The sequence below is a fragment of the Pinus tabuliformis genome, chromosome 3_2 (genome assembly GCF_031772625.1).
Source record: "Pinus tabuliformis cultivar Carrire ecotype Pingquan chromosome 3_2, CPIR1, whole genome shotgun sequence".
Taxonomy (NCBI): domain Eukaryota; kingdom Viridiplantae; phylum Streptophyta; class Pinopsida; order Pinales; family Pinaceae; genus Pinus; species Pinus tabuliformis.
In genome coordinates, this window is record NC_142302.1 from 931,456,393 (window position 1) to 931,467,107 (window position 10,715).

Sequence of the window (10,715 nt, forward strand, 5' to 3'; positions counted from 1 at the left end):
GGAAATGATTGAGTAATATCAGATTTTGTAACTTCTCATTAAGAAGTTGGAAAGAGGCAGTTGCCGAAAAGAAAGAAACCCTAACTGCCTCGCCTAATTGGAAACACCCCAAGGAAAAGGGGGTGGGGGAAGGAAAAAATTGTGCTGTTGGGACAGACGGAAAAAAGGGAAAAATGTTATGTCTGGTGAGGACCAGATAGTATTGGCACTAAGTGCGAAATATTTTTTAAAGACAGTAGTCTTGCAAACAGGCTTGGGGGGAGATTTGGTCACGAAGACGAATCTCATGGTCGGGAGGAAGACAAGTAGAGAATAAAAGGTGACAGTGCTCTGAGATTTGATTGCACAAGAAATACAGGTAAGCAGAATTATGAAAAATACATTTTTATAAGGAATGTTGTGTTTGTTAAAAAAACTAGAAATGCTTTAGAGGCAGCGGGCTCCCACTTTATAATTTGACTAGTATAGCTATGTTATCAGATTCTATGAGATTGTTAATTTTTACAATAGATACCTGGACAAAAACGTGTCATCACAAAAAAATGATAAAATTATCTGTACAAAATAAAATAACCTTAGTCTTGAAACCAACCAAGGTAGTACTAACCAGCCTGAATGGGCTAGTCATGTCCAGATGACACCAGTTGAATTATTAGTGTCTGTACAGGCAGTTAAGCGTAGAAAATTCCACGTTGAACAGAAACCCTAAGAAATTACTGAGCATAAAGATTACACTTATAAACAAAACTTAAGAGTTCCATGGGATATAGAGCAAATACAAATTAATTTAAGAGAATGTTGTGTGAAGGACTTATTGTGGTAACCTGTGCATACTTAAATGAAAAACCTAAATATAACCTGTGTGACAGAGCACTTTCTTTTAAACGATGAATAACCTGTGTAATGAGTGTTGTTAACATAGGAACCCATGTAAATAGGAGGCCCTGTGTGCACCCAGAACCAGCCACATAAGCTTATTAAATAGCTAGTGTTGCCAGCAGATAGGAGCACAAACAAATGTGTGAAACAATTCAGCATGCTCAAGACTAGAGAAAGAAAAGAAAAAAACAGTATAACGAAATCCTGTGTACCACAATAGGGCTTACCTTTGTAATCACAAAGGAAGCGGTAACGCAGACAGAGGCCACCCAAATGGGTTATAGAGCCTCAGGTAAATAACCCTTAAATAGTAAGCAAAACCCTAAGTAAAAACCCAAGCAGACAACAACACTACGATCACGCCTAGATTCCGGGGGGCTCCAGAATCATGGCTATCGCAGAAAAGACCTATAGGGTTAATCATTTCTGCTAAGCGATAATTGAACTACACATTCAAATCCAAAACTCAAGTCCAGAAATAGCCACGACGATAATTGCTATGCATAACTTAATTAAACGATCAACACAAAACAGAACATCCTTTACATGAAGTATAGTATAATACAACTGGAAATAAACATATCTCTATCAGAAAGAAATAGCCTTTGTGCTTAAACGAACAATTTTCCATAAAGCCGGTTCATACAAAAGGAGATTAGCTGACCATAAATATAAAGTAGTAGACAAAATAGAGATATATCAAGGTAGAGTGAATGAGCCGACATATTACAATAAAACTGAAAGCCGCAGAGTTGCCGGCATAATAACATTAAGAGACTCCTGCTTTACAAAAGAACAGAGCATAAAACTAATGGTTTAATATAGGGCCAAGGCCTTTTCTCACCCAAGACTGTCTGAACTAACAAAAATTACAGCCATGCCATAGAGAAAATAAAACCCTCTGCCTGGCGACAAGAAAGCCGGCAAGAAGCCCAATAAGGGAATTTCCATACAATCCCAGGTCGGAGATAAGAAAATTCAATTCCTGGAATAACAAAAACAAAACCGTGGCTTAAACTTGTGAACCCTTCTCCTTACAGAACAAGATAGCTAGAGAAGCTAAGAACTTACCCGAAAATTTGTTGAATGCCAAGCCAGGTAAGATGCCGCCTCACTTTCATAACAGAGTGTGCTGCGGAATCATCGCCACCCAATCTGCAAAGGGTTTCAAGTACTTGTATTAGGAAATCCAGACAGGAACATTTATAAAGATATCAAAACGTGATAGCCACAGAGTAAAACAATCTCTCACCTGGCAACGGGTAGGAATACATATTAACCTTGGTCAAGAACCCCTCGACCACCGCTGCAACATGTTGAATGCACCATGCGAACAATCCCCAGAACAAGCTACCCACAGGTGGAGCAGAGAAGCCGGGTAGAGCGCCAAGGCAAAAGGGTAGAAAATGACCCTCAAACCCTGCATGAGAGCCTGAAAAGCCACCCGAAGTGACTCCAGCCGTGCGATCAACAAACCTATGTCTACACCGTCGATGAGATGGAGAATCCCGAGGAAACCTGACTCAGCTGCATTGTCCATTAAATCGGCATGGCAGAGGAATTAAATATCAAAGGACCGGTGGTGGTAAGCTCGATGCATGAGTTGAGTTGTCCCATTGCGGTGAGAGTGAACGTATTAGGACCATAATGGACTGACAGAGTTCATAAATGTCAACCTTAACAGTACAACCGTAAAACTAGACTCATTTTGTATAAACAATGTTCATGTAATTTGGAAATCCAATTAAGGTTGAAGATATGTAATTCATCATGGTCGGTTAATGGTACAATTAACTGTAAAAAAAATTACATGGTTTTAGTTTTACTTTTAATGCGAAAATGGAGATATGACATGTAATTAACAAAATTTTGTTAGTTTGTTGAGCAAGGAGTATATAATGGTATAATGGTAGATGTCGCAAAGAATTTGACCATGCAGTTGTAGTGGTTGGATATGGAAAGGAAAAAAAAATTGGTCCCCACAAAAATATTGGATAATAAAAAACTCTTGGGGAACCACATGGGGAGAAAATGGAGACATGAGAATTAAACGAGACGTTAACACACCAGGAGGAAAATACGGTATTGCCTTGAAGGGTACATACCCATACTGAACCACTTAATGCATTGGCATTGAATTAGATGTTGATCACATTATCAAAGAATGATAACAATTGGCTTGACAAGATTTTGGCAAATTATTATACAGTAGTGTGAAAATTTACCATTTATTTTATTGAGCATAGGTAAAATAAATGCTTAATTTATTTTGTAGAAGTTTAATGCTTCACTTATATTATTGTATTGAATTATTGGTAATATATTAAAATAATTTTAATTAGAAATTTTGTTGTGTTTTTGTAAATTTTAAATAGAAGTAGGAAAAGAATAAAATGATAAAAAATATTAATGTCAATTTTAAATTTAGATTTATTTTCAAAAACAAATTAATTTAGCTATATATTTCGTTTATGTATTTTTTTGTTATTTTGTTTTATTTTCAATTCATATATATATATATATATATATATATATGACAAATAACTTGCTATTGCCCTTAGAGGTGCTCTACAGTGTAGGGGTAGATCTCACGTAAATGTAAATTTAACAACATGTAATGTTTAACATTTAACATTTGGGTCTTATTGAGAAATCAATCTAATTATTATTTTGTATAAACAAAATATAAATTTAAAATATGAAGAGGTTTGCAAACACTCAAAAAACAGGTATGGTAAATACATAAAAATATATAAAATTTGATAAGAAATAAACATCTAATTGCCCCTAGAGGGACTCTACAACCTAGTATGGGTGTAGATCTCACATAAAAACGTAAACATGTAAATGTAAACAACCCAATATGGAGTAGATCTCACATAAAAATGTAAATGTAAATGTAATGTTTAACATTTAAAATTTGTAATCTAATGTCTTCCCTATTTAAAAATCCATCTAATTATTAGTATGTATAAACACAATATAAATTAAAAATATAAAGAGGTTTACAAACACTCAAAAAAGATGTATGGTAAATAAATAAAATATAAATAAACTAGAGGTATGGTAAATAAATAAAACCTTTTTTTTATATTTACTCCACAGGTATGGTAAATAAATAAAAGTATAAATAAACTAGAGGTATGGTAAATAAATAAAACCTCATTTTATATTTTATATTTACAAAAACTCAAAAAATATGTTTTATTTAGGTGAAGCCATTGGGCCAAATACCATGGAACAAATAATTATTAATACCATAGGCCAAATACCATATTTATAAAAGAGGTATGGTAAATAAATAAATATAAAAGAGGTATAAAGAGGTATGATAAATAAATAAAAATATATCAATTAGGATTAGAAATCAACATCTAATTATATATCAAGCCTAAACTCAAAAAATATGTTTTATTTAGGTGAACCCTATGGGCCAAATACCATATTTATAAAAGAGGTATGGTAAATAAATAAATATAAAAAAGGTATAAAGAGGCATAATAAATAAATAACAAAATAAATTAACCATTATACTTACTAACGATCAAAGAATAAGTTTTATTGAGGTGATGTCTATGGCCAAATTATTATTAATACCATACAGAAAAGTCATTATTAATCCTAATATTAATATTAATATTATGTATATTATTATTAAATCTAATATTCATATTAATATATTATATTATTAATATTATTAAATTTAATAGCTTTGGATTAATGCAATATTAAATTTGTTATATTGTAATATATATTAATATATCATGATATATATTAACTCTAGATATATATGGGAGGGAAGAACAAAGACATAGAGTGATAGAGGTGGAGAGATAGGGGGAGTGACAAGGGAGAGATGGAGATAAACTTAAGGATAGGGGAGACGAGAAATCAAGAGGGAGATGAGTGAGAGATGTAGAGAAGGGTAAGAGAGGGAGACACAAAGTTGGAGGGGGAGATGTTATAGACATTTTTGTGCCTAACAGCATGAAGCATGAAATGTCAATAATCTAAGGGATCCAAAGTCCCTAAACATGTTGTTCCTGCCCCTAGAGGAACAAGGTCAGCAAACCACAGCACTAAATATCAGTTCTCCACCTGAAAACACTCAAAAACAAGCTAATTCTGGATCATGTCAACTGCTCCACTGAGCATCTGCGCTGAATGTCAACTGCTCCACTCTGTACCTGCGCTGAATGTCAAAAGCAATGAAGGCTACCTGCGCTGGGCGAGTTTGGCCAAGTGGCACAGTCATTCCTCAAGGTGTCAAATGCCCAGGAAGCTTCCAAAATGACACTTGGATCAGGGAATTCGCCTTGTGATGAGTAAGAGGATCTAGATCTCCAAGTGGAAGCAAGAAACTCCAAGTGGACTCAAGAACTGAAGAATAACTGAAGTGGGAGAGGACACTAGTCAGCTCCATGCCAAGCTCAAGCTGACTCATCCTTTCTCCAAATCTCCTATATATAGAGCTCTCTCATGAGGTCTAGGGACGCTGGAATCTTGTGACTGTAAGGAAGTGTTGTTGGTTTGAGTATAGAACTATTGGGTGATTTGCTTGAAGGAGGTGAAGAGGAGATTTCTTTCTGCTGGGAGGTGTTGCTGGATTGGGCCTCTTATGGTTGTAACACTCTCAAAACTTTACTTCTTCCATTAATAAAGCATTTGAGGTTCTTCTATATGCATGTGTCTCAATGGTGTATTGCTATACTTGTGTGTTTGATTTATTCTAATCCTTGAATCAGTTATGAATGTATGCTTCTTGTAGTTTCCCTCTCTTGCCATTTTGCAGGATCTTGGTGTAGCTGGGCTAGTGAAAGAGCAAGGAGCTGGGAGCAAGCAGCAAAGAGAGAAGATTGGATCAATCATTAGCGGAATACAATGGTTAGTGGATCTCTTTCTCCCCTCTCTTACATCTCATAAAGAAGTAATCTCGAATAGCTTTGCTTTGATTGTTACTGAGGTACTATCACCCTTAGAGTGGGATAGGGTCATTCCGTATTGGATACTTTTCCCAACAACAAATTGGTGACTCCACTGGGGATCGTATCTTGTTGGTTGTTTGTGTTTTTTCTATTCATTTCATAAACAGAGGGAGTACCGAATCGAACTGCATTTGGATCTTTCAAATGCAAAGTAGAGGGCAGCTACTCTAGCTCAGTTTCTGGGAAAGTTTATGATTTGAAGAGCTGATCCACAAGGACTCTAATAAGCTCTTAGTGATAGCTTTTCATCCTCCTTGTCATCCCTTATTGTGTACTTGACTGATAGCTTCTGATTTGGCCAAAAACTGTGAATTTTTGAGCAATCTGTGACCCGGAAACCAAGAGAAACGAAAGTTTCGTTCTTCAGTGCAGGCTGTGTGAAGGCTGTCTGCATTTCAGCGTAGTTCCCGAAGGGGCTACCTGCGCTGAAGGTCAAACTGCCAGTGTCCTACCTGCGCTGAACCAGTCTTGCCTTGTGCTACTGGGGTTTCTTGTTGTTTCTTGCCCTGTTTTCACTCTTGTTTTTGCTGCCTGTTACCAGTCAATGTGCCTATCTGAAACCAACTTTCCTTGCCACTATTCTGCCTCAGTTGTATAAAGAAACTGTGTTTGTTCTTTGTGTATTTCTTAAATCATTTACAGTTTCCCATAACGAAAGTGAACTAGTCTTGTTGTGGCCTCTTAGATCTAGACCTGTGATAAAGTGTCGTTTTGATCTTAAGAGTTAGTTTGTTTGCTGTTCATAGCTGATTGAGCATTTGCTTTCGTCATATGGTTTGAATTTATATATTTCTAGTGTCGAAACAAGTAAATCTTAAGGTGTCTTTTGATTTTGGACAAGCTTGTTTGCTTTCACTTGAAATTGAATTCAAAATTATACAACAGCTTTCTTTTTGTGTCGCACAAACATTAAGAAAGAGAAAAGAAATACCTGCATTGTGCATGTGCATTATGATAGTTTGCATGTTGATTTAGGAAAAAGTGCATTAGTGTGTGCTCTATGATCTGTGTGAAAAGATGTTGTCTTTCTTTTCCCTCAGTAGTTAAGATTTTCAAAGTTGAAAGATTGAAAAGCTTGCTTATCATCTTAGGCTGCATTTAGGAGTGTTATCATACATCTCGTGGTGATCCATAAAGGCAAACTGCTAAACAAGATCAACCTTAAAATAAATTGAATTTACATAACAACGCATTGAAACATAACGCAAACACATAGAGGTCTAAGCTAGAGACGTGTTCCGGCGTCGTTAAACGTGATATCTTAGCGTTGAGTGGTTGGGTGATTCCTCCACGGTGAAGCGATAAGTATCAATACGGACTTGTGCTCCCACGTACCGTCGCGTATATATTGGGAGACCCCTATAGGAACAAAGCCTTTATCCATAGGAAGCCATGTCGGCCGCCCTACTGATCGCAATGCAGTGAACACAGCATTCACGAAGATCGACCACTCGTACCGTAAAACGTATTCTGTGGTTTTGCGAAAAGTTTGGCACACCCTCTGCCTAGAACTCCAGAGCAGTTTCTTTTGGCCTTTTTCAAACTCTATAACTGAAAAAGTCCATCCGAGCATTTGTCACTTCGGGCTCGTTAATACATCGAAGGAGACTAGAGTCATCTTTAGCTTTTTCTCGACTCTTAAAAAGTGAAAAAGCAAGTTGTGTCTAAAAGCGTCTAATAAAATTCATTCAATTCGGAAACACAAATTTCCCCTTTTAATATTTTGGTTGATCGAGTAATCCGCAATCGTGGAAGAAAGTCAATTGAAACCCCGTCGTTCGCGGAGGCTTACGAGTCAACCGTCTTTGTCTCCGGAATCGAAAACAGTACGGACAAAGCGAACTCGTTTAACCGGTTCAAAATCTCCTTTAAAAGTTAGAACAAGTGTTCCAACTACATCTGAGGTTCCGGTTACTCCAAACATTTCTGGAAACCCTGCCTCTATAGAAGAAGTTCAACAGCCACAGAAGGACAGTAATACTGATCCTAGTCTGGGGGCAAATACTTGTGTAACTAGACCAGTTTCATCTGTAACCGGTCCAGAAAGTTTTGTTCCTCAAACAACTGTCGCTGTCGAAGCAACCACTTCTTCGGCACCAGAAATATTTTACGGACCTGACGGTCTTCCTCTTCCACCGGGTTTGATTGCGATAGAGGAAATTGCAGAGGATCCGCAAGCAAGTACTCCAACTCATTTTGGAGTCGGGGTCACTCTATTTCCTTCATCAGAAGTTAATCCACCACAAGTGGAAGTCCCTGTAGAATCGCTAGGCAATCTATTGGATAGACTTAAAATGTCTGAACAACCGTCATCATCTAGGACTGTGTCAAATGACACAGCGACAGCAGAAGCCCCTGCCGTCACTCCAACGATGTTTGCCGGCATACCAGCTGTCCCAACTAGCTCACAACCGCTAGAAGGAGTCCACCAAGGGACTATTTCGACAGTATGGTCTGTTCCAGTTTGTTCATCCGGAGTAATTCCCGGCAACTCTTATGTTGAAACTCGCCAAATTGATCCATTTGGAGGTCAATCTGGGCAATCAATCCCCTTTAGTTCAGGATTGATACCGTATGGGGGGCAGTATGCTCTTTCATTACCCCCTCCGGGAGGGTACCCATACGTGAGTTCACAACAATGTTCAGGTTATACTGGAATTGCATCAAGTAGTTGGGTACCTATGCTACCTCAACAACCAAGGGTTGTATATTCTATGCAACAGTGTGTACCCGTGACGAACATCCCAACCACACCGGCTATTGTAACTGTGTCACAAGTTCAAGCGATACCTGTTACATGTCAACCTCAGATTTCTCAGGTTGTAATGCAACAGCATCTTGAACATGGGTCACAACCACAATCGCCAACTGGTGGGGCGACACAGGTCCAAACGGGTACAATTACCCCACACCTCGGTCCAACGGTTAGCATAGCACAACAGAACATGGCGTCACAACCATGGCTTGTGCAATACCAACAACCGCAATTCCAGCAAGTGTACCAAGGTTCTGAGCAGCAGATCTTTGCGAACAGTGGACAACCGTATATCCAAAACGGTCAAAACCAACCACTTTACAGTGGTCAAGTCCACCAACCGTATCAGTCATACCAACATCAATTACATTATGCTGGTATGCAAAGACCCACTGCTCAAGCGATTCCATCGTACCCTGGTTACGCTTCGCCTAACCTGAATCAACAGTTACCATTCGTGGCAACTTTAGAGTTACCCGATTTACACCGGTTAACCAACGATCCGATTGCTTATGCCCCTTGGTGGCCAGCGATTCCTCATAAACTTCCATCTGACATTCCTAAATTCAATGGAAATCCAGGTGAAGACCCATCGAATCACGTGATGACTTTTCATCTGTGGTGTTCGTCGAACACCCTTAACGACGATTCGATAAGGCTTCGCCTTTTTCAGAGGACATTGACAGGTCCAGCGGCTAAATGGTATATTGAATTGCCAAGAGCCTCTTTCGACAATTTTAGTTCCCTAGCCACGACTTTCTTAACCCATTTTCAATTACCGATAAGGTATGAAACGGGAACAGAAATATTAACCAACTTCAAACAGACAACTGCTACCCATATATCTGATCATATACATGAGTGGCGTCGTCGTCGTAGGATGGTGAAAACATATGTTCCCGATCAGCTATTAGCTGAATGGTTTATAAAGTCGTTACTTCCGGCTATTACGGAAGATGTGGCCAAGGGGGGAGTCGTAACAGAGGAGCAAGTCATTGCTCGTGCACAATATTTGGACTTAGTTTATACTCAGTCCGGCACGCTCTATGACAAAATACCTGACGCCCCTAGACCGGAATTTTCAATTCCTCCCCCTCCTAAATCAAATAGTGACTCTCATGCCGGTGATGGCGTGATTGGCACAGCAAACGCGAAATCGATAAAGGCTTCGTCAAAGAAAGCCCGTAAGAATTCGGATCAAAATGCAAAAGAAGAAATTCTTGCTTCGGAAGTAAATGCCGTATCAGAAGATAAAGGCAAAGAAACCAATCAACCAGGAAGCAAGAAGAAACAAAACAAAGGGAAGAAGAAGAAACAGGGTGAGTCATCCCCTGGAAAAAATTCTTCAAACCCTCCTGGCAAAGGGAAACAAAATTATCCATGTCAAATATGTGATGATGAGGATCATTACACAAAGAATTGCCCATTCAAAGCTGAGTTAAAGAGGTTCTTTAAAAGTTCCCAAACCTCAGCTGTGTTAACTGATCCATTTCCCAACCCAGGTCAAAATCTGGTTGATAGTGGAAATGCTTCCCCGTCGCAAGTACTTATGTTGTCGGTTTCAAAACAGCAGAATGATGCTTTGATTTCGACAAGGAACAAAGATTATGGGAATCCTCAGCTGTCGAACGAAAAAGGTAAAGATCAACCAAGTAGTTCGACAACAACTTCGACAGAAGTTGTAACGCCCACCATCCCTGAATTAACAATAAAACCGCCAAAGGGTGTAGTACACAAGTCGACATTTAATCCTCGCGCCAGAGCGGCGCAGCATTATAACATAGTGGAAGATTTGGCCCAATCGCCATCCGCTATGTCGACTCTTGAAGTGCTACAAAATTGTCCAACCCAAAGGCAGGCGTTGTTATCGGCAATTGGTGGGGTTGATCCTAAGGATTCCAATCTTGTATCCTTTGATCACAAGGGATACGATCCTCAGTTACCAGCTCAATTAGCTTTCCTTATTCAAGTGAAAGCCCTCAACAAAACTGTTCACAGAACAATTATTGATGAGGGGGCATCAACATGTATTATGTCGATGAGTTGCTGGAAAACTTTAGGATCTCCAACCTTGTCGCGATCTTCGACGACATTAA